At 42.7% G+C, this 25,453-nt stretch overlaps 1 protein-coding gene across 35 annotated transcripts in view; it reads right to left on the reverse strand.

Moving 5' to 3' along the window:
- The window catches only part of ZRANB3 (zinc finger RANBP2-type containing 3), a 321,730-nt gene that overhangs the window by 47,721 nt on the left and 248,556 nt on the right, over nt 1-25,453 (reverse strand). The window lies entirely within an intron of this gene.

A 25,453-nucleotide genomic window follows, 5' to 3' on the forward strand; every position in this document is an offset into this window, starting at 1 on the left:
GGGATCTATGTTCTTCTTCCTTGAACCTGAGTAGACCTTTGTAACTGTCTCACCCAACAGAATGCAGTTAAAATAATGCTGTGTGACTTCTTTTTTTTTTTTTTTTTTTTTTTTTGAGGCAGAGTTTTTCGCTCTTGTCGCCCAGGCTGGGGTACAATGGTGCAATCTTGGCTCACTGCAACCTCCGCCTCCCAGGTTCAAGCAATTCTCCTGCCTCAGCCTCCCAAAAGTAGCTGGGATTACAGGCGTTCACCACTACGCCCAGCTAAATTTTGTATTTTCAGTAGAGACGGGGTTTCATCATGTTGGCCCTCATCTTGAACTCCTGACCTGAGGTGATTCACCCGCCCTGGGCCCCCAAAGTGCTGGGATTATAGGCGTGAGTCACCATGCCCAGCCGATGCTATGTGACTTCTGAGGCTAGGTCATTGAAAGTAATATGGCTTCAACTTGGCTGGCCCTCTGTCACTCCCTTTCTTTCTCTCTTGGGACACTTGCCTTGGGAACCTAGACACCATTGGTGTGAGGAAACCCAGGCCACATGGAGAAAGCCTGCAGTGTTCCAGTTGACAGCCCCAGAAAAGCTCCCAGGTGACAGCACCAATTGCCAGACACATGAGTGAACAAGCCTTCAGAGAAGTTATCAGCCCCTAGCGTGGGTGTCTTCCAGGAAAGGCCACAGTCATCATGGAGGAGACATGTCATCCCTGTTGTACCCTGGTTGAATCCTGCACCCATAGAAACTATAAGAAATAATACACGGCTATTGTCTTAAGACACTAAGTTTTGGAGCAATTTGTTATGCAGTAATAGATAACTAAGACAGACCCTGTAGATAATGATAGCAAAATACCATATATTGTAAATGATATTTTACAAAGTGAATATTATCTGTACTTCTTAGTGGTACTGTATGAGAAAGAATTATACAATTCATAAAAACAGAAAGATTAGTGGTTACCAGAGGCTGGAGGGGAAGGGCAAATGGAGAGTGATTGCTAAATAATTATAGACTCTCTGGGGTAATGGAAAATTTTTGGAAATACTGGTGGTGGGTGCACAACACTGTGAATGTAATGCCACTAACTGTACACTTAAAAATGGTTAAAATGGCAAATTTTATGTTACCACAGTATAAAAATTCAAAAAAAAAAAGGAAGCGAAAAAATAAGGAAGGAAAATTTAGGCTGTTCCCTTATTTGTAAAATTAAAACATGTTATTGGCCGGGCGCGGTGGCTCAAGCCTGTAATCCCAGCACTTTGGGAGGCCAAGACGGGCGGATCACGAGGTCAGGAGATCGAGACCATCCTGGCTAACATGGTGAAACCCCGTCTCTACTAAAAAATACAAAAAAAACTAGCTGGGCGAGGTGGCGGGCGCCTGTAGTCCCAGCTACACGGGAGGCTGAGGCAGTAGAATGGCGTAAACCTGGTAGGTGGAGCTTGTAGTGAGCTGAGATCCGGCCACTGCACTCCAGTCCGGGCGACAGAGCAAGACTCCATCTCAAAAAAAAAAAACAAAAAAAACATGTTATCATAGGGAAAAAAACTCTCCCCTACCCCACTACTCCAAATAATGTAGAACTCTTATTTTGCATGGCTAATTTATACATTCTCAAATACTATAAAAAGTTATCTAATTAGTTGTGAAATATACAGAATTCAGATAAATATAAAGAATGAAATCATTAACCACGAGATATGATTTTTAAAACAATGCATAAGGGAAATTAAAGAAAGGGTCGGTCAGACGTAGTGGCTCATGCTTGTAATCCCAGCACTTTGGGAAGCTGAGGCGGGCGGATCGCGAGGTCAGGAGTTCGAGACCAGCCTGGCCAACATGATGAAACCCTGTCTCTACTAATAATACAAAAATTAGGGCCGGGCGTGGTGGCTCAAGCCTGTAATCCCAGCACTTTGGGAGGCCGAGACGGGCGGATCACGAGGTCAGGAGATCGAGACCATCCTGGCTAACCCGGTGAAACCCCGTCTCTACTAAAAAAATACAAAAAACTAGCTGGGCGAGGTGGTGGGCGCCTGTAGTCCCAGCTACTCGGGAGGCTGAGGCAGGAGAATGGCGTAAACCCGGGAGGCCGAGCTTGCAGTGAGCTGAGATCCGGCCACTGTACTCCAGCCTGGGAGACAGAGCGAGACTCCGTCTCAAAAAAAAAAAAAAAAAAAAAAAAATTAGCTGGGCGTGGTGGCATGCACCGGTAGTCCCAGCTACATGGGAGACTGAGGCAGAAGAATCGCTTGAACCTGGGAGGTGGAGGTTGCATAAGCCAACACTGCACCACTGCACTCCAGCCTGGGTGACAGAGTGAGACTCCATGTCAAAAAAAAAAAAAAAAAAAAAGGGTGGAGGAAAGCAAAGAGATTAATAGACTGATGAAGTTGGTGTTTTAAAAAAAAAGGTAACAGGCTGAGTGCAGTGGCTCATGCCTGTAGTCCAGTTCATTGGGAAGCCAAGACAGGAGGATTGTTTGATACAAGGAGTTCAAGACCAGCCTTGACAACATAGCAAGATCCTGTCTCTACAAACAACAGAAAAATTAGCCAGGTGTGGTGGCGTGCGCCTGTAGTCCTAGCTACTTAGGAGGCTGAGGAAGGAGGATTGCTTGAGTCCAGGAGTCCCAGTCTAGGCAATATGGCAAGATCCTATCTCTTAAAAACAAAAAAGGTAACAAAGAAACAAAAAGAATTAAACATTTAAAGAAAATATTCTATTCTATACAATAAAACTGCAAAGAGAGCTTGCAGAATTTTGAAAATACTAGCAAATGTTCAGCAAACATGAACAAATTCTATCAGCTATTTCTAGTTAAACCATACTGTATTTCCAAGAGAGGTAAACTTTCTGTCCTTGCCTATCTAGAAATGAGTTGATTTTGTCCTCATCCTTATTCAGTAGTTTTGCTGGGCATATGATTCTCCTCGAATCCTTCCTTTCTGAGACAGGGTCTTGCTGTGTCACCCAGGTTGGAGGGCAGTGGTGCAATTACAGCTCACTGGAGTCTTGACCTCCTGGATTCAAGTGATCCTCCTGCCTCAGCCTCCCAACTAGCTGGGACTACAGGAGCATGCCACCATGCCTGGTTAATTTTTGTATTTTTTGTAGAGGCTGAGTTTCAACATGTTGCCCAGGCTGGTCTTGAACTGCTGAGCTCAAGTAATCCACCTGTCTTGGCCTCCCAAAGTGGTGTAATTACAGGCATGAGCCACCATGCCTGACCTCTCAAATCCTTAAAGGCATTGTTCTGTTTCTTCCAACATCTGTTGATGCTGAAGATGTTGTTTCTTGGTAGGCTGCACCTTTTTGCTTTCTTTTAGGGCTCTTCAGGAACTTTTATTTCTGGTGTTTTAAAATTTCACACTGATCTACCTCTATATAATCTATATTCATGTGCTTTTAAAAATTCTGCTCAGCACCGAAGATACCTTATTTTGAATACTACTATCTTTAGCTCTTGAAAATTTTTATTATTCTTTGATAGTTCCTTTCTGTTAATTTTCTCTTTTCTCTTTTCCTGGCATTCCTATTAGTAGAATGTTAGACTTATACATTTATGTCTTATCTTTTACTATATTTTCCTTCTTTTTGTCTTTTTACCCTGTAAACTCTTAGTTTTCCTCTACTTATCTTTCAACCCTTATTATTTTAGTTTGGCAGTTATATTTTTACCATCTAAAAGTTCCTTGTTATTCTCTATTTTTTTTTAACCATATTCTCATTTTATTTTTATGGGCAATATAATTTCAAATCTGAAACTACTACTTAAGAGTTTTTTTTTAATTATCTTCAGGATCAATCTGTGTATTAGTTTACTTTTGCTTACCTTTTTCATGCTATAGATTTTCTCTTCAAATGTCTAATGACCCTTGATTGTCCCTTCCTTGAGGGATGAATGGGGAATAGGAGGGTTCCTGAGAACTCAGGACATATGGGGCTATCAGCAAGATCTGATGGGACATGCTGATTGAACATGAGGGATGAGGAAGATGCAGGGGCCTAGAGTAATCCTCAGACTCCTAGATTTTTGACTTATAACATGGTAGGGATGATATTTTCAGTTACTGCAATAGAAAATACAGAAAGATAAATAGGTTCATTAGAAGACCAAAAAACAAGAGATAAGGAAACAAGTTCACTTTTAGAAATGTATGAGAACTAGTGGTACTGGGGTAGAGGATTCCAGGAAGCAGGTTTGGAGTCCATGAGAGAGTCAACTGAGGCCAGGCATGGTGGCTCATGCCTGTAATCCCAGCACTTTGGGAGGGTGAGGTGGGCGAATCACTTGAGGTCAGGAGTTCCAGACCAGCCTAGCCAACATGGTGAAACCCCAGCTCTACAAAAAATACAAAAAGTAGCTGCGCATGGTGCGCACGCCTGTAATTCCAGCTTCTTGGGAGGCTGAGGCATGATAATCACTTGAACCCGGGAAGCAGAGGTTGCAGGGAGCCAAGTGGTGCCACTGAACTCCAGCCTGGGTGACAGAGAGAGACTCTGTCTCCAAAAAAAAAAAAAAAAAAAAAAAGAGAGAGAGAATTGGATGTAGGTATTGGAGAACAATCATGGACATGCAGGTGGATAAAATCATAAAAGTGGATGTCATGCCACATAGAGGTAGTTCAACAAAGAAAAGGTAAAAAGGACAGAAAACAAGGGAACAAAATTAATGGTCGATTGAGTAAAAGATATCCAGAAAAAAACTCAAAGCAAAAAATCAGAAGAGTGATGGCTTTAGTGTGTTTTGGTTTCCCATTCATTATAGTAGATGCTCAGTAGGTACTTTCTTTTTTAATTTTTTATTTTTTTAAAGAGATGGGGTCTCAGTGTTACCCAGATGGGGCTCAAACTCCTAGGGCACAAGCAATCCTCCTGCCTCAGCATCCTAAGTAGCTGGGACCTACAGGCGTACCACTGCACCTGGCTTTCAGTAGGTACTTCCTTTTTTTTTTTTTTTTTTTGAGACAATCTTGCTCTGTCGCCCAGGCTGGAGTGCAGTGGCGTGAGCTCATTACAAGCTCTGTCTCCTGGGTTCACGCCATTCTCCTGCCTCAGCCTCCCGAGTAGCTGGGACTACAGTCGCTCGCCACTACGCCTGGCTAATTTTTTGTATTTTTAGTAGAGACAGGTTTTACCGTGTTAGCCAGGATGGTCTCCATCTCCTGACCTCATGATCTGCCCACTTCGGCCTCCCAAAGTGCTCAGCAGGTACTTTCTTTCAATCAGATTAACTTGTATCCTTCCGTCCTGGGAAGTTTTCTTAAATTATTTTTTTCTTCCTCTATCTTATCTTTCTAGACCTCCTATTAAGAAAAAAGTTTCTGAACAGATTGTTTAATTTTCTTCACTTTTTCTATATCTTTGTTCTACTTCTGGGTAATTTCTTCATTATCCTTCTTTCTTTCCTTATTTAATTATTAATTTCTGGTATTAAAGTTTTAAGCTCTAAGAGCTTGTTGTATTCTCTGATTTTTCCTTTTTTTTTTTGTTTCATGAGCACAATATTTTTACTTCTCTGTGGCTACTGATGGTAGTTTTTTGTTTTGTTTTTACATTTTCTTCAGCTCATTACATTGTCTCTGTTGCTTTTGTTTCTCATTCTTGGCTTGGATGTTTGTTTTGGTTTCTGTTTTTCACATGAGAGGTTATCCTCAATGCCTGGTGGCCTTTTGTTATCAACTGATATTTAATAAGATGCTAAAATGCCATCAGGAGTTCCACATGGGAGACTTCACTGTAGCATCATCACCGACTCCTTTATGATCTCCTTCAGTCTCCACAAGTTTTTGCTTGGTCTAGTCAGTTTCTCCACAGACTCCACAGACGACACAATGTTAGCTACCACCCACGGAGCTGGTCAGAGAAAGGTGCTAAAGAGACCAGGCGCGGTGGCTCACGCCTGTAATCCCAGCACTTTGGGAGGCCAAGGTGGGTGGATCACGAGGTCAGGATTTAAAGATCAGCTTGGCCAAGATGGTGAAACCCCGTCTCTACTAAAAATACAAAAATTAGCTGTGCGTGGTGTCGCGTGCCTGTAATCCCAGCTACTTGGGAGGCTGAGGCAGGGAACCCAGCAGGCAGAGGTTGCAGCGAGCCGAGATTGCGCCACTGCACTCCACCCTGGGCGACAGAGTGAGACTCCATCTAAAAAACAAACAAACAAACAAACAAACAAAAACTTACCATTAATTAAGGAATCTTTCTTAATCTGTTTGTTTTCAATTTAATGCCTTAACCATAACCTAAACCACCTCTCTTTCTATACTTAAAAAAATTTCTTTTTTCTCTCTGAAGCAGGGTCTCACTTTGTCACCAAGGCTGGAGTACAGTAGTGCGATCACAGCTCACTGCAGCCTTAGCCTTCTGGGCTCAAGAGATCCTCTTGCCTCAGTCCCCTGAGTAGCTGGGACTATAGGTGCATGTTGCCATGCCTGGTTAACTTTTGTTGTTGTTGTTGTTTAGACAAGGGTCTCCCTATGTTGCCTGGGCTGGTCTTGAACTCCTGGGCTCAAGCGATCCTTCTGCCTTAGCCTCCCAAAGTGCTGGAATTAAAAGCATGAGCCACCATGCCTGGCCTTAATTTTTTTTTTCTTAAGAAGAGCAAATAAAACAAACTGATGTCAGCATAGCTATATATATAAAATGTGTAACAGTCCACTGTCATCTATACTGAATAATGTTTAAAAAGTACTTGAATCTTTTGTCCCATTCTATATTTTAAAGAATCTGTTTCTTTAATGACTTATATCTCCATTTTCCCACCAAAAAAACCCAAAAAACAAAAAAACAATTGCAACATTTGTTAAAACAAAAGAAACCTTCCCAACAACAAAACAGAACAAAGAAGGCTGAGTGTGGTGGCTCATGCCTGTAATCCCAGCACTTTGGGAGGCCAAGGCAGGCAGATCACTTGATCTGGTCAAACAGATCAAACCAGCCTGGACAACATGTCAAAACCCCATCTCTACTAAAAACACAAAAATTAGCCAGGTGTGAGGGCTCACGCCTGTAATCTCAGCACATTGAGAGGCCAAGGTGGCCAGATCACTTGAGGTCAGGAGTTCGAAACCAGCCTGGCTAACACAGTGAAACCCAGTCTCTACTAAAAATACAAAAAAATTAGTCATGCATGGTGGTGGGTGCTTGTAATCCCAGCTACTTGGGAGGCTGAGGCACGAGAATCACTTGACTCCAGGAAGTGGAGGTTACAATGAGCTGAGATTGTGCCACTGCCCTCCAGCCTAGATGACAGAGCATACTCCATCTCAAAAATAAACAAACAAACAAAACAACTAAAGAAACCTCCGCCCCAAAAAAAGAATTCTCAGGGCCTTCATATACCAGCTTTACAGTTGATCTTCTTAACTAAGCTATTTAATTAAGCTATTTTAAAAATAACTTATTTTACTATTTAAGCAATGACTTATTTTGGGAAAATAGCATTTGAGAATTCTCATTATGTGCTGAAGGCAGGTTGAGAGGTAAGGTTAGTAGTGACTGACAGTATGAGAAATTGATGCATACTTCTGCCATTATGGTAGTTTATGAACAGTGCATGGGAGTAATCAGTATAGGTGATGTTCTAAAATAGAACATTACACTTGAGTAATAAAATTAAGGCTTTAGTACATAAAATCCAGAAAACAAGGGAAAAGGTAGAAAGGAAATCATTTTAATAATATTGTGAACCAAAAGATACTCTTAAGAATACAATGTTAGCAAAAGGAGAGGACAAGATTAGCTATGGCTAATGTTATGATGGCTAAACTGAACAATGATGAATGCTGTCACAGGAAGTAAACCTTACAAGTTAGGGTCCTGGCCACAGGGCTGCCATAAGCTGGAAGGTCTAAAAGGAGTAAGGATTTCCTACTAGGTAATCAGTGAGAAACCTGATCCATGTCATCAGTTGTGCTTTCTGATCGTAGCCTCTGGGCAATCAGCAGGAAGTTGACTGATGAGGTCTCTTTGACATTTAGCAGCTATGACTAACAGAAAAACAAGTGAGAAAATCTCTTTGATATATTCTAAAGATAATTATACCTGCTGGATGAAAACAAAGAGGGGCTCCTGGTTTACTGAAAATGATTTTTTGCTTTGTTTTTTTGAGACAGAATCTCACTCTGTTGCCCAGGCTGGAGTGAAATGGCACAATCTTGGCTCACTGCAACCTCCACCTCCCTGGTTCAAGTGATTCTTGTGCCTCAGTCTCCTGAGCAGCTGGGACTACAAGCATGTGCCACCATGCCTGGCTAGTTTTTTGTATTTTTAGCAGAGACAGAGGCCGGGTGCTGTGGCTTACACCGTAATCCCAGCACTTCAGGAGGCTGAGGTGGGCGGATCACCTGAGGTTGGCAGTTTGAGACCAGCCTGACCAACATGGAGAAAACCCATCTCTACTAAAAATACAAATATAGCTGGGCATGGTGGCACATGCCTGTAATCCCAGCTACTCGGGAGGCTGAGGCAGGAGAATCACTTGAACCTGGGAGGTGGAGGTTGCGGTGAGCCAAGATCGCATCATTGCACTCCAGCCTGGGCAACAAGATTGAAACTCCGTCTAAAAACAACAACAACAACAACAACAACAACAACAACAAAAAACGAAAAGAAACAGGGTTTCACCATGTTGGGCAGGCTGGTCTTGAACTCCTGAGCTCAGGCAATTCACCTACCTCGGCCTCCCAAAATGCTTGGATTATAGGTGCCAGGCCTGAATATGAGTTCTGAATTTGGAGTCTATAGGCTTCTCACAAGACCCTGGATGGTCTTCTGTGAGCTTGGGAAGCCCCTGAAATTGTCATTTTTCTGCATTGTGTGTGTTTTGTGGGGAGCAGTTCTTTATTGTCCCCATAGTTTCAAAAATTCAGGACCCACCAAAGGCTGGGTTTAAGAGAGTAGAATAAAACATCTGGGGCCGGGCACGGTGGCTCGCGCCTGTAATCCCAGCACTTTGGGAGGCCAAGGCGGGAGGATCATGAGGTCAGGAGATCGAGACCATCCTGGCTAACATGGTGAAACCCTGTCTCTACTAAAAATACCAAAAATTAGCCGGGCGTGGTGGCGGGCGCCTGTAGTCCCAGCTACTCGGGAGGCTGAGGCAGGAGAATGGCGTGAACCCGGGAGGCAGAGCTTGCAGTGAGCCAGGATCGCGTCACTGCACTCCAGCCTGGGCGACAGAGCCAGACTCTGTCTCAAAAAAAAAAAAATCTGAAGATGCACTTGTGGTTTTAATAGCCCTATTTCTTTTGTTTTCTTCTTTTTGTTTTTGTTTTTTTGAGACAGAGTCTCACTCTGTTGCTCAGGCTGGAGTACAATGGTGTGATCTCGGCTCACCGCAACTTCCGCCTCCCAGGTTCAAGCCATTCTTCTGCCTCAGCCTCCCAAGTAGCTGGGATTACAGGTGCCCGCCACCATGCCCCGCTAATTTTTTGCATTTTTAGTAGAGACAGGGTTTCACCATGTTGGCCAGGCTGGTCTCGAACTCCTGACCTCAGGTGATCCGCCTGCCTCGGCCTCCCAAAGTGCTGGGCTTACAGGCGTGAGTCATCGCACCAGCCCTAATAGCTTCATTTCTTTCCTTAATTTTCTGCACATAAAGAGGGATTGATAATTTATATGTGAATATACACATGCATGGTGACACCCTTTTTAAGGAGAAGCAAATACATGAACTCTCTTACATAATTCATGAGAATCCCTCTGGCCTCTTTGAAATAATAATTTTTATAAACTGAAGAATGCCAGCACAGAGTGCTGTGCAGGCACAAAATGTGCTAGCTGAGCTCATCTGTCTGTCACTGTAACTGGAGTTTGGATAATTTCTCATAAGACTGCAAATGACAAGTAGGGTCACACAATCAAAAAAGAGGGAAACTGTTGATAAGGTAAGTAGAAAAAAGCACATGGATTTGAATGGCTAGGAAATTACTATACTGGCAGGACCCAAAGGTCACATAGGTCAGTTTAAAACAAAACACATTATCCTTGATTTTTTTTTTTTGAGATGGAGTTTTGCTCTTGTTGCCCAGGCTGGAGTGCAATGGAACGATCTTAGCTCACTGCAACCTCCACCTGTCAGGTTCAAGCAATTCTCCTGCCTCAGCCTCCCGAGTAGCTGGGATTACAGGCACCTGCCACCACGCCCGGCTAATTTTTTGTATTTTTAGTAGACATGAGGTTTCACCATGTTGGCCAGGTTGGTCTCAAACTCCTGACCTCAGGTGAACCACCCACCTCAGCCTCCCAAAGTGGTGGGACTATAGGCATGAGCCACCGCGCCTGGCCATCCTTGATGTTTTGAGACAGAGACATATCACCATCAACTCATGGAGACTCAAGCAGGTATTGGGAACATGTCTGGTTTATAAAAGAAAAAGGTGACCTTAAATAAGATACTAATTTGTAGATACAGATATCAAATATAAATATCTGTAAGATGCTTCTAATGACTTTTCTTTGTCCTTTTTTGTTAATTTTTCATAAAGTGTTCTCTTTTAGTAGAGCTGGCAACACTGCTACAGCTGTTAGTAGATTCACTGACTAAAGAATTTGGGGAAAAGGTAGTAAGAAATAACTGCAAACAGAATGCTTTCCAAAAAAATGCATATTTTCCAAAAATGTTAGATTCATCAATAACATGACTCCCTGCTCCTTAGAGGAGGAAGAGTGATCTAAGCCTATGGTAATTTGTATCACAAAACTTATGAGGAAAATATAATTACAATAACATGCCCATGTCATAAGGAAAGTGGAAGATAGAAGAACATATTCCTCTCTTCAGTTATACAGCTGAAACTCAGTTATTGTGTTCCTGTCTTTTGTTCAATATTGTTTTTGAAAAACAAAAGAAAAATACTGCTTTTGGTGAGAAGTACTGGGAATACAAACTGCAAAATGCTTAAGATGGCAAAAATGAACGTTTTTATCTGGAAAGTTCAGAGTCCTAATCTATTTGCCCTGTTTTTCACCATAGCAAACTACTGGTCTTTACAGACAAATCCCCTGGCCATGATGATAGGATTAAAAGTCAGTTATTAGAACTGAAGGAGAGGGGGAAAAAAATCTAGTAAAACTCATAAAAAATAAAGCACTTCAAAGCTTGGTGCTATTCCAGGGAAGCACAGGCTACCAACAAAAGCACTGATGTCAGGTTTAATAGACTTTGATCAAAGGGCAGCTCTGGTAGGAACCATTACTGCCTCATGTCATTTGGCCCCTGTTCCTGAAAAAATTAATAAACCTGTTTTACAAATGGGTGATTGGGACATCATGCTGGTCTCTTGAACCATAGAGGATTGATGATTGGAACTGGAACTAAACAGCCCTCATGAGCATTTGTAAACAAGTCAACAAGAGTCTGTTTTCAAAGGAGATAGAGTGACACAAGTAGGGTTTTAATCATCTAACTGAAAAAATAGATTTAAATTATTCTAAGAAAGAAATGACTTTTTTTTTTTCAGATTTTCCAAAATGTTTATTCCCATACAGCTGAATAAAATACTGACAATATCCACTCTTAGGCACAACTAGTGTTTCCCTGCAGGTAGACAGAAAACAAAACACACAAAATAAAACACATTTTGATTTTTTTAAAAAACCCAAAGTAGTAAAAAATAAAATGCTACTACTACTTATTATTTTTTTTTTTAGAGACATGGTCTTAGCCAGGTGCGGTGTCCCATGAAGTGGGAGGTTAGACTCCTGTACATATCTCTAGGAAAGAGGCTGAATGCAGGTGGATGAGCAGCAACAGCCTGCAGGCCCCACTTCCACGGCAACTCACTTCCATGACACCTCTAAAATTCCAGTCAGCTACCAGACGCGGCACTGCATCTCCCTAAGAAGGAGGTCCTGAGGGGAGGGGCTGGTCGCCATGTTTGCTGTTTGCACCTTAGCCGTTCCAGTCTTCCCGCTTTTGGACAGTCCAAGCGGAATGGAGTGTGGAGGGTAGAAGGGATCCCCCAGCACAGCACAGCTGCTCTACCAAAACGTGGCCAGACTGCTTTTTTTAAGTGACTCCCCAAACCCATTCCTCCTCACTGGACAGAACCTCCCAACCGGGTCACCAGCTACCTCATTCAGGAGCCTCTGGACCAGTAACAGGCCTGTACCTTCCTGGGAGGAAGCTCCAGAGGGCGGGATAGGCTGCCATCTTTGCGTTTCGCGGACTTCGCTGGTGATACCTCTAGGTACTGGAAAATCCGAGGTGACTAGGGACTGGAGGGGCCCTCAGCATACTTCAGTAGCCCTACGGAAAACTGGCCAGACTGTTACATGGGTGCCCATTCCCATATCTGCTCATTGGGTAGGTCTTCCAAGCCTGGGGCTCTAGCCATCCCCCACCAGAGCTATGCAGCCAGTAGATGCTGAGCCAGTAGCTGCTCAGCAACTCCCTGTACAGAGCCCCCAGGCCCAAAAGTATAAAAGCCCTGGGAGACAACATAGGCAATACCATTCTGGACAAAGGAATGGGCAAAGTTCTCATGACAACACCAAAAGCAATCTTAACAAAAGCAAAAGTTGACAAGTGGGATCTAATTAAACTTAAGAGCTTCTGCACAGCAAAATAAACTATCAACAGAGTAAACAGACAACTTACAGAAAGGAATAAAGTATTTGAAAATTATGCACCTGACAAAGGTCTAATATCCAGCATCTATACGAAACTTAAACAAATTTACAAGAGAAAAACAAAAACTTCCATTAAAAAGTGGGTGAAGGGCCCAGTGTGGTGGCTCATAGCTATAATCTCAGCACTATGGGAGGCAGAGATGGGTGGATCACCTGAGGTCAGTAATTTGAGACTAGCCTGGCCAAAATTGTGAAACCCTATCTTTACAAACAATACAAAAATTAGCTGAGCATGGTGGCATGTACCTGTAGTACCAGCTACTTGGGAGGTTGAGGCATGAGATTACTTGAACCTGGGAGCCGGAAGCTGCAGTAAGCCAAGATTGTACTACCGCACTCCAACCTGGGTGACAGAGCGAGACTCTGTCTCACCACCACCAACAACAACAAAAAAGTGGGCAAAGGAAATGAACAGACACTTCTCAAAAGAAGACATACATGCAGCCAACAAGTATATGAAGAAAAGTTCAATATTACTGATCACTAGAGAAATGCAAATCAAAACCACAGTGAGATACCATCTCACACCAGTCAGAATGGCTATTATTAAAAAGCGAAAAGAATAACAGATGTGGGCAAGGTTGCAGAGAAAAGGGAACACATACACTGTTGGTGGGAGTGTAAAATAGTTCAACCATTGTGGAAAGCAGTATGGCAGTTCTTCAAAGGGCTAAAAGTAGAAGAACTATCATTCGACCCAGCAATCCCATTACTGGTTATATACTCAGAGGAATAGAAATCATTCTACCATAAAGACACATGCACAGGAATGTTCACTGTAGCACTATTCACAATAGCAAAGACATGGAATCAACAGACATGCATGTTGATGACAGGCTAAATAAAGAAAATGTGGTACTTATACATCATGGAATACCATGTAGCCATAAAAAAGAATGATATGTCTTTTATGGGAACATGGATGGAGCTGGAGGCTATTATCCTTAGCAAACTAATGCAAGAACAGAAAACCAAATACCACATGTTCTCACTTATAAATGTGATATGGTTTGGCTGTGTCCCCACCCAAATCTCAATTTGAATTGCATCTCACAGAATTCCCACATATTGTGGGAGGGACCTAGGGGAATGTAATTGAATCATGGGGGCCAGTCTTTCCTGTGCTAGTCTAGTGATAGCAAGTGAGTCTCATGAGATCTGATGGGTTTATCATGGGTTTCCGCTTTTGCTTCCTTCTCATTTTCTCTTGCCGCTGCCATATAAGAAGTGCCTTTCGCTGCCTGCCGTGATTCTGAGGCCTCCCCAGTCATGTGGAACGTTAAGTCAAATTAAACCTCTTTTTCTTCCCAGTCTCAAGTATGCCTTTATCAGCAGCACGAAAACGGACTAATACAGTAAACCAGTACCAGTAGAGTGGGGTGTTGCTGACAAGATACCTGAAAATGTGGAAGTGACTTTGGAACTGGGTAACAGGTAGAGACTGGAACAGTTTGAAGGGCTTAGAAAAAGACAAGAAAATGTGGGAAAGTTTAGAACTTCCTAGAGACTTGTTGAATGGCTGTGCCCAAAATGCTGATAGCAATATGGACAATAAAATCCAGGCTGAGGTGGTCTCAGATGGGGATGAGGAATTTGTTGGGAATTGGAGCAAAGGCGACTCTTGTTATGTTTTAGCAGAGACTGGTGGCATTTTGCCCCTACCCTAGAGATTTATGGAACTTTCAACTTGACAGAGATGATTTAGGGTATCTGGCAGAAGAAATTTCTAAGGAGCAAAGCATTCAAGAGGTGACTTGGGTGCTGTTAAAGGCATTCAGTTTTATAAGGGAAGCAGAGTATAGAAGTTTGGAAAATTTGCAGCCTGACTATGTGACAGAAAACAAAACTTTTTGGGAGAAATTCAAGCCAGTTGCAGAAATTTGCATAAGTAGCAAGGAGCCTAATGTTAATCCCCAAAACCATGGGGAAAATGTCTCTAGGGCATGTCACAGACCTTCATGGTAGCCCCTCCCATCACAGGTCAGGGGGCCCAGGAGGAAAAAGTGGTTTCATGGGCCAGGTCCAGGGTCCCTGTGCTGTGTGCATCCTAGGGACTTGGTTCCCTGTATCCCAGCTGCTCTGGCCATGGCTGAAAGGGGCCAATGTACAGCTTGGGGTGTGGCTTCAGAGGATGGAAGCCCCAAGCCTTGGCAGCTTCCATGTGGTGTTGAGCCTGTGGGTGCACAGAAGTCAAGAATTGAAGTTTGGGAACCTCCACCTGGATTTCAGAAGATGTATGGAAACAACTGGATGCCTATGCAAAAGTTTGCTATAGGGGTGAGGCCCTCTTGGAGAGCCTCTGCTAGGGTAGTGTGGAAGGGAAATGTGGGGTTGGAGCCTTCACACAGGGTCCCTACTAGGGCACTGCCTAGTGGAGCTGTGAAAAGAGGGCCACTGTCCTCCAGACCCCAGAATGGTAGATCCACTGACAGCTTGCACCATGCTCCTGGAGAAGCCGTAGACACTCAATGCCAGCTTGTGAAAGCAGCCGTGAGGGAAGCTGTACCCTACAAAGCCACAGGGGCAGAGCTGCCCAAAGCCATTGGAACTTACCTTTTGTATCAGTGTGACCTGGATATGAGACCTGGAGTTGAAAGAGATCTTTTTGGAGCTTTAAAATTTGACTGCCTCACTGGATTTCAGACTTGCATGGGCCCTGTATCCCCTTTGTTTAGGCCAACTTCTCCCATTTGGAACAGCTGTATTTAACCTGTACCCCCACTGTATCTAGGAAGTACCTAACTTGCTTCTGATTTTACAGGCTCATTGGCAGAAGGGACTTCCCTTGTCTCAGATGAGACTTCGGACTGTGGACTTCTGGGTTAATGCTGAAATGAATTAAGATGTTGGGGGACTTTTGGGAAGGCATATTAGTTTTGAAATGTGAGGACATAAGATTTGGAGGGGGCCAGGGGCGGAATGATATAGTTTGGCTGTGTCTCCACCCAAATCTCAACTTGAATTGTATCTCCCAGAATTCCCATGTGTCGTAGGCGGGACACAGCAGGAGGTAATTGAATCATGGGGGCTGGTCTTTCCTGTGTTATTCTTGTGATAGTGAATAAGTCTCATGAGATCTGATGGTTTTATCAGGGGTTTCCACTCTTGCTTCCTTCTCATTTTCTCTTGCCACCACCATGTAAGAAGTGCCTTTCACCTCCTGCCATGATTCTGAGGCCTCCTCAGCCTTGTGGAACTGTGATTCCAATGAAACCTCTTTTTCCGCTGGACACGGTGGCTTACACCTGTAATCCCAGCACTTTGGGAGGCTGAGGTGGGCAGATCACGAGGTCAGGAGTTCGAGGCCAGCCTGGCCAACATGGTGAAACCCCGTCTTTACTAAAAATACAAAAATTAGCTGGGCGTGGCGGTGCGCGCCTGTAGTCCCAGCTTCTTGGGAGTCTGGGGCAGGAGAATTGCTTGAAGCCAGGAGGCGGAGGTTGCATTGAGCCTAGATCGTGCCACTACGCTCCAGCCTGGCAACAGAGCAGGACTCCGTCTCAAAAAAACAAAAGAAACAAAAAAAACCCTTTTTCTTCCCAGTCTTGGGTATGTCTTTATCAGCAGCATGAAAATGGACTAATACAAAATGGGAGCTACATAATGAGAACTTACGAACACAAAGAAGGAAACAACAGATACTAGGGTCTACTTGAGGGGGGATATTGCGTGAAGGAGAGGAGCAGAAAAGATAACTATTGGGTACTGCGCTTAATACCTGGGTGATGAAATAATATGTATAACAAACCCCTGTGACACATGTTTACCTATGTAACACACCTTCCTATGTGCCCCCATAGAAAAAAATCCCATGACATCAAAAGTAGTATAGCTAATGTCTTTGGGAATGGCTGTCTCTTCCAATAATGACAATGAGAATTTATAGCAAAATATCATATAACATATAGAGTATTAGAATGTAACTCAGGGAGTTACATTAATCCACTTATGTCTAGTGTGTACCTATGTACCATCATTTCTCTTTAAGCTCTAAAGCTGAGCTCCAAATGACTCTTGGACAACAGCTGAGGTTCAGAGACACCTCAAACTCAAGATGTCCTGAGTGAACCCTTCACCTCTGTCCTTAAGCCAGCTCCTCTTCTACCACCACAATCTTTCGGCTCTTCACTCCTCATCCAAATTAACTATAAAGTCCTCTGCATGGAATCTCCAGTTTTAGACTAAACTGGATCTCTTTCCACTGTTTCAATTTGTCCTCTCCTTATCTACCTGCATGCTGTTGGCTGTGGTGTTTTCCTTAAGTGCCTCCTTCAATCCCTTCTACTCTTTCCACACTGCTATTAGATAGGATTCCACTCAGGTCTCATGTTATTGATTCTACTGCTGAAATGTCTGGCATTTTTCGCCTCTCTATTGTCACTACTACTGTTAGGAATTTAGGGTGGTTAACGTGCCTCAAATCCCCTCTAGGAATCCTTGACAAAGGAGTTTTATATATACTAATAGCCTCATGAATAAAAAGGAACTGGCTTTATTAATAGACCTGTAAGTGCCTGATAGCACCAAAGTAAAATTCTGGTAAAAGGAATACTGAAGAACCCAGCTAGAACCCAAAGTCAAAACTAGACTTCCTAACTTGTCAGCACAGATCTAGCAGCAGAAGAGGTGGTAGGGCCTGCCAACACAGGCTTGTTTGCTGTGCTCACTCACAGTGGAGGCAGAAAGCAAAGGAGAAGCATGTCTCCTGGGGGAACAGCAACTCACCTACTTTGAACTGTGACCCAATCAAGTTCTCAGGCTCTAAAAAATCAGGGGGAGAAAGCCTGGACAGGCAGTGGGGAGAGAGAGAGAGGTCCCTTCACCATAGACTGAAACTAGATGAGAGACTATACTATGCTTAACAATGGAGATACAGACACATTCTGAGAAATGTGTCTTTAGGTGATTGTGCAGTTGTGCCAACATCACAGAGTATACTTCACAAACCTAGATGGTATAGCATACTACACACCTAGACTACCTGGCATAGCCTATTACTCCTAGACTACAAACCTGTACAGCAGTTACAGTACTGAATACTACAGGAAACTGTATCACATAGTGAGTATTTGTGTATCTAAACATAGAAAGGGTAATGCACTGTGCTACCATATTACTATGGCTACAACCTCACCAGGTGATAGGAACTTTTCAGTTCCATTATAACCTTGTGAGACTTCCATTGTATGTGATCGTAGTTGACCAAAACATCATTATGTGGTGTATGACTGTAATCCATTCCCCAAGTAGCACTGCCTCCAAGAACTTCTGTCTCTTCACTCTTCCATTTGTTTCCACACTACCATTAGGGTTACCTTTTGAAGACATAAATCTGATCATGTTATTTATCTGCTTAAAAACCTCTCATGACACTACATACCGCCAGAATCAGGTCTCACTTTTTGGCATGGCAAGTGTGAATTCCTCTCCAACTGGTTACTGCCAAAGTTTTAGGCTTCCTCTCCTTCAACTCACTTCCCATAAGCCCTAAGCTCACATATTTGTGCAGATTTCACATTCTCAGAACAATTAATATTTGTTCATATCTCTGTGCTTTCTGGCATGTTTTTGGTGTTCCCTCTGCCTGAAATTGGACCTACTGCCTTTGAATTCATCCTTCAAAATTCAGCTCAGATATTTCCTAAGGGAAACTTTCTCAAATGCTCCAAGTAGTTATTTATTCTGTCCTGTGTTCCTAGGGCCTGACTTACATGTCTCTATTTTCATATTTATCATATTGCATTAAAATGATTTGTTTACAATTGTTGTTTTCCACTAAAAAGTAAACTCCACAGGAAAGTTAACTATTTTCCTTATCTTTGCATTCTCAAAATTTAGCATATAGTCTTTTAAAAAAAAATAACAGCTGTGGATGGGCGTGGTGGCTCACGCCTGTAATCCCAGCTACTCGGGAGGCTGAGGCAGGAGAATCATTTGAACCTGGGAGGCGGAAGTTGCAGTGAGCCAAGATCATGCCACTGCACTCCAGCCTGGGCAAGAGTGAGACTCAGTGTTGAAAAAAATAAAACAAAAAACAGCTTTATTGAGATGTAATCCATATACCATAAAATTCACCCTTTTAAAGTGTCCAGTTCAATGATTTTAGTATATTCAGACTTTATTAATTGTAGAACATTTTCTTTTTTCTTTTTTTTTTCTTTGAGACAGAGTCTCGCTCTGTCGCCCAGGTTGGAGTACAGTGGCGTGATCTGGGCTTACTGCAACCTCCGCCTCCTGGGTTCACACCATTCTCCTGCCTCAGCCTCCCGAGCAGCTGGGACTACAAGCACCCGCTGCCACACCTAGCTAATTTTTTTGTATTTTTAGTAGAGATGGGATTTCACCATGTTGGCCAGGCTGGTCTTGGTATCCTGACCTGGTGATCTCCCTGCCTCGGCCTCCCAAGGTGCTGTGATTACAGGCGTGAGCCACCGCGTCCGGCCATAGGATATTTTCATTACCCTTAGAAAGAAACCCTATACTCATTAGGCAATATTAAATAAAATGTATGTGAAGCCATTGTTTTAGTCTGAGCTCCTACACTAGGACCCAAAAGACCAGAGCAAACCAGGATGGAGTAACACATGCTGGGTGCCACTTAATCAAACTGAACTTAAAAACAGGGCAGTTTAAAAAAAACAAAACAACACACACACACACACACACACACACACACACACCCCAGGAGATTCACAGCAATCAAAAGGGGCCCAGTCAACCTGAACCAGCATGATGAGGAAGTCCTCTCTGCTTTACCCCTACAAGGAAAATAACTTTTAAACCATTAATCTGGCTTTTCTTCCTTGTTTCTGCTTTCTTTTCTGTTCCCTGTTTCTCCTTTTCTGCCTATAAAACTCACCCACTCTGCTCTGCTCAGCTTAGTGAAGCATAATTCTAGTTCATAAATGGGATGCTGCCCAATTCATGACTTGCTAATAAAAGCCAGTCAGGGCCAGGTGCAGTGGCTAACACCTATAATCCCAACAGTTTGAAAGGTTCAGGCAGGAGGATTGCTTGAGCTGAGGAATTTGATACCAGCCTGAGCAACATTAGGAGACCTCCATCTCTACAAAAAATAAAAAATTAACCTGGCATGGTGGCATGATGATAGTCCTGGCTACTTGGGAGGCTGAGGCAGGAGGATCACTGGAGCCCAGGATTTTGAGGATGCAGTGAACTATGACCTCTCCACTGAACAATCCTGGGCAACAGAGTGAGAGTCTGTCTCTTAAAAACAAAAACAACCCTCCTCAAACAAAAAAACCCAATCAGATATTTAAAAGTCAATTCGTTAAAATTTTGTTCTTTTGTTTTGTTTTTTTTTGTTTTTGAGACAGGGTCTTACTCTGTCACCCAGGCTGGAGTGCAGTGGAGAAATCATGGCTCACTACAGACTCGACCTGGGCTCTGGTGATCCTCTCACCTCAGCCTCCTGAGTAGCTGGGACTACAGGTATGTGCCACCACGCCCATCTAATTTCTGTATTTTTTGTAAAGACAGGGTTTTGCCATGTTTTTCAGGCTAAATTCTGTTCTTTGACAGCAGTCACTGTCCATCCTCTCCTTGAATCTCTTAGCAAGTACTTGTCTACTTTGTGTCTCTACAGATTTGCCTATTCCGGCTAATCTGAATAAAAAGAGCTATACAAGAAGTGTCCTGTCCTGCTTCTTTCACTTAACAAATTTTCAGGGTTCATCCATGTCATCCATGGTGTAGTATGTGTCTTTTTGTTTGTTTGTTTTTGAGACAGCATCTCACTCTGTTGCCCAGGCTGGAGTGCAGTGGTGCAAACTCAGCTCACTGCAACCTTTGCCTCCCGGGTTCAAGTAGCTCTCCTGCCTCAGCCTCCCGAGTAGCTGGGATTACAGGCGCACGCCCAGCGAATTTTGTAATTTTAGTAGAGAAGGGGTTTCTCCCTGTTGGTCAGGCTGGCCTTGAACTCCCGACCTCAGGTGATCCGCCTGCCTCAGTCTCCTAAAGTGCTGGGATTACAAGCGTGAGTCACCAGGCCCAGCGCATGTATACTTTTTAAAGCCAAATAATATTCCACTGTATGTGTCAGAGGCATTTGAACAAGAACAACTCCATCTTGAATAGGGGCAGGGTAAAATGAGGCTGAGACCTGCTGGGTTGCATTTCAAGGATGTTAGGCATTCTTAGTCATAGGATGAGACAGGAGCCTGGCAGGACTGGTTTCACAACACACAAGTCTTTTCCCAAAGACCCTGCTGATAAAACAGGATGCAATAAAGAAGCCAGCCAAGACCCACCAAAACCAAGATGGTAATGAAAGAGACCTCTGGTCATCCTCACAGCTCATTATATGCTAATTATAATGCATTTGCATGCTAAAAGATATTCCCACCAGCACCAAAAGAGTTTACAAATGCCACGGAAACATCTGGAAGTTACTCTATATGGTCTAAAAAGGGGAGGAACCTTCAGTTCCAGGAACTTGCAACCCTGGAAAACTCATGACTAATCCACCCCTTGTTTGGCATATAATCAAGAAATACCATAAGTACACTCAGTCAAGCAGCCCATGCCACAGCTCTGCCTATAGAGTAGCCATTCTTTAGTTTCTTTACTTCTCTAATAAACATCATTTCACTTTACTTTGTAGACTCACCCTGAATTCCTTCTTGCATGAGATCCAATAACCTTCTCTCTTAAGGTCTGGATTGAGACCCCTTTCTGGTAACATAGGGATTAACCACACTTTATTTACCCATTCATCAATTTATAAACATTTGGACTGGTCCTACTTTTTTTGGCTACTATTAATCATGCTGCCATAATGTCCACGTCCAAATTTTTGGGTAGACAGATGTTCTCAATTCCCTTGGAAGTACAATTGCTGGGTCATATGGTAACTCTATGTCTAACATGTTGAGGAACTCCCAGATGGTTTTACAAAATGGTTGCATCATTTTACATTCCTACCAACAATATATGAGTCTTCTAATTTCTCTACATCATAGACAATACTTGTCTTTTTTATTTTAGTCATCCTAGTGGGTGTGACGTGGTATCTCATTGTGGTTTTGACTTGTATTTCATATAATCTTAATAAATGTTTATATAATGAATGATTTTTGAATGTCCTGTATGTGGCTTACATCCTAGAAACCTGGCTAAACCAAATTGAAGTTTTTCAATGTTGTATTCATTCCACACACATTTGTCGAAGTCCCACGATATGTTAACTCTAATGCACCTAGTATAGAGTGGCAAAGTTATGAGAACAGACTTTGGAGCAGAAAGGTCTGGCACTTTCTGCCCCAGCTGTGCCACTTATTGGCTGTATGACCTTGGGCAGATTATGTAACCTTTCTCAGATTTAGTGAGGCAAGTTAATAGTATCTTCCTCATGATGCTGCTCTGAAGGTTAAATAAGATCATGAGCCTGGAGTGGTCCTCAGGTCTGTAATCCCAACATTTTGGGAGGCTGAGGTGGGAGGATTGCTTGAGCCTAGGAGTTCGAGACCAGCCTGGAGAACATGGTGAGATTCCCATCTTTATTTAAATAAGTTTATTTTTAAAAGAAAGATCCTGAATATTAAGGGCTTAGCACAATGGCTGCAAGAAATAACAACTCAATAGATGTTAGTCATTATTATTGAGTGTATTAAAGTCATAAAAGTAAATAAGACAAATGTCTAATAATAACATAATGTTATGTAAGCTATTGAGACAAGTGAGGTAAAAAGGCTCCTTGGAGAATCTCCAACCTGCCTGGGCACTGGGAGGATGGGGTGGAGCCTTGGGGAGTTAGCACCCATTGCAGGAAGGAGGAGCCTGGCCTCTCCTGTTCCTGGGTGGTAACAGGGGATTCAATCCATGAAACGCGAAGCCTGCTCGCAGGACTCTCGCTTTGCTGAGAGTCCCTGTTTCCCTTTTTTCCCTTTTCACACAATAAATGCTGCCCTTCTCACCCTACAATGTATCCACATGCCTAAATTATCCTGGTCATGTGACAAGAACTACGACAGAGACATTTGTGTGTCTCTCTCTGTAACCATGAGGCTACTCTCATGTCCTTATTAATTAGGCTGTTATGCAGACTAATTACATAATAACTACAAAGTTCTTCGAATTCCTAAAATATATATTAAATAAATATTTAAGATGTGTTACCCTAAGAAACCAGTTCTTTACCATATTCAGAAAGAAGAGATTTTGGACAAGAGGGACTTAGATTTCACGAATGCCACAGCTCCTGTGGTCAACTTTCTTTTTGCTGTTACCATTTATTCAATTGGACAATATGCAGGAAAAAAAGGTTATTTTTTGTATATGTGAGACATTTTTAATTTGTACTTTTTACCACAACAAAGCAAACATTTCATACAATGTTGGCATTTAATAAAAAATGCGGTTTCTTTTTGAATTTTGAGAACTTTGTTTTGTCTTTGTTTTTGAGACAGGGTCTCACTCTGTTGCCCAGTCTGGAGTACAGTGGTACAATCATCCTCCTGAGTTTGAGTGATCCTCCCACCTCAGACTCCTAAGTGGCTGGGACTACACGTGTGTACCACCATGCCCAGCTAATTTTCTTATTTTTTTTTTTTTATTTTTACAGAGACAAGGTGTAGCCATGTTGCCCAGGCAGGTCTCAAACACCTGGGCTCAAGGGAGACTTGGCCTCCCAAAGTGCTTGGATTACGGGCAAGAGCCACCAAGCTCTGGCCTGAGGGCATATTTTTAAATTTAATAATAATTCTGAAGAGCTCTCCTAACTACATACAATTTTTTGCAGCAGACAAGCAACCATTCTACTCATTTTTAATGCAAATGTAAGTGTTTGAAATGTAAATTTGCTTTGGGTAAAGGATGATCTAGAAGCCCTTGAGGCAGCAGGCCAGGGAATTTAAGGATGATTGTGATGGAGAAAAGGCAAGCCAAAGAGGCTCGGACAGAAGCAGGGTGAGGAAAGCAGGCAAATGGGGAGAGGCTAATGAAGGCAAGGAACGCTAGGACACATTGAACTAAGAGCACACAAAACAACTGGCAAAGGAAAGCAGAGACTGTAGAGTGGGCTGATGCAAGAGGTAGCAAGAAATGACTGGAAGTAGTCGTTCTGGCTGTATTTGTGAATTTCCTAGAGATTCATCTCAAAATGTAAAGATAACTACTGTATGAAGTAAGGAAATAGAAGTAGCTCTGGCTCATTGAGATTAAAAGAAGAGAAGCTGAGCAGAAAGCAGACATGTCCTAACCACAAGCAGAACTCATTACCCACACTATATTAGAGTACCTTTTTTTTTTTTTTGCTCACCTATGAATCATTTATGTACCAAGTTTCTCTTAGGATACTTTATAGTTTATATATAATGGATGAAAGGGGGCTTAGAAGCCACCTAGTAACCTAGGGACTCAAATGGCTAGATATATAATGTTGCTGATTATTGGAGAAAGGAGCAAAAGGGGATAAGAAAAGACCCTAAGGCCGGGCGCGGTGGCTCAAGCCTGTAATCCCAGCACTTTGGGAGGCCGAGGCGGGCGGATCACAAGGTCAGGAGATCGAGACCACAGTGAAACCCCGTCTCTACTAAAAATACAAAAAATTAGCCGGGCGCGGTGGCGGGCGCCTGTAGTCCCAGCTACTCAGGAGGCTGAGGCAGGAGAATGGCGTGAACCCAGGAGGCGGAGCTTACAGTGAGCCGAGATCGCGCCACTGCACTCCAGCCTGGGCAACAGCGTGAGACTCCGTCTCAAAAAAAAAAAAAAAAAAAAAAAAAAAAAAAAAAAAAAAAAAAAAAAAGAAAAGACCCTAAAGAGGTTAAGGGAAGGGCCCCAATTTCCCACAGCTAGAGCTAGAGGAAGAGATACTTGTTAGATGATGGTAGCAAAATGAAAACCAGAGACAGAAGGAGGCTCCCTATTTGAATACTCCACTCAGCTTGCTTTATTCAGAAACAGCCTTTCGTTGCTTAGAAATAACATACACTAATATTATCCATGCCATTCTCCCGCCTGGAGATGACCTACACTATCACTCAATGGAAGCCACTGTAGGGAAATCAAAACACCTCAAAGTCAAAATAGTACTTAGAAGTCAGACACATTCAGAAGTAGAAGAAGGGAAGAAGCAGTGGAAATTGGACTGACCACATCTTAGGCAGTGACCCTGGTGATGGATTCCAAGGCAGAACTGCTTACTTATGGGACAGCCAACTGGGCTGTGCAAAAGTATCTTTCCTTGTGGTGATGGAATTTTTTCTTTTTACTTGAGTTGGACTTCAATTTGAGTTTCATTTGGGTTAATAAATAGTGTAATTTCTTAAAAAATGTAAATACATCTAGCATGGGTAAAGAATTGTCACTCATACATTTGTGTGGATTAGTTTCATTTAAGGTATTATTCAAATGCTTGAATAATATATATTCAAGTGTATATATATACTATATGTGTACTATATATACTTGAATATATTATTGAATATTATATAGTCAAGTATATATTGAATATATTACTCAATAATAATATAAGTATAAAATAAGTATATATGGAATATATTGAATATACTATTGACTTGGGTGCAGTGGGGCGATCTCGGCTCATTGCAAGCTCCGCCTCCCGGGATTACACCATTCTCCTGCCTCAGCCTCCGGAGTAGCTGGGACTACAGGCGCCCGTCACCTCGCTGGGCTAGTTTTTTGTATTTTTTAGCAGAGACGGGGTTTCACCGTGTTAGCCAGGATGGTCTCGATCTCCTGACCTCGTTATCCGCCCATCTCGGCCTCCCAAAGTCCTGGGTTTACAGGCTTGAGCCACCGCGCCCGGCCAATTGAACATTTCTTAAACTGCAT

This window comes from Macaca fascicularis, chromosome 12 (genome assembly GCF_037993035.2).
Source record: "Macaca fascicularis isolate 582-1 chromosome 12, T2T-MFA8v1.1".
In the NCBI taxonomy this organism is placed as follows: domain Eukaryota; kingdom Metazoa; phylum Chordata; class Mammalia; order Primates; family Cercopithecidae; genus Macaca; species Macaca fascicularis.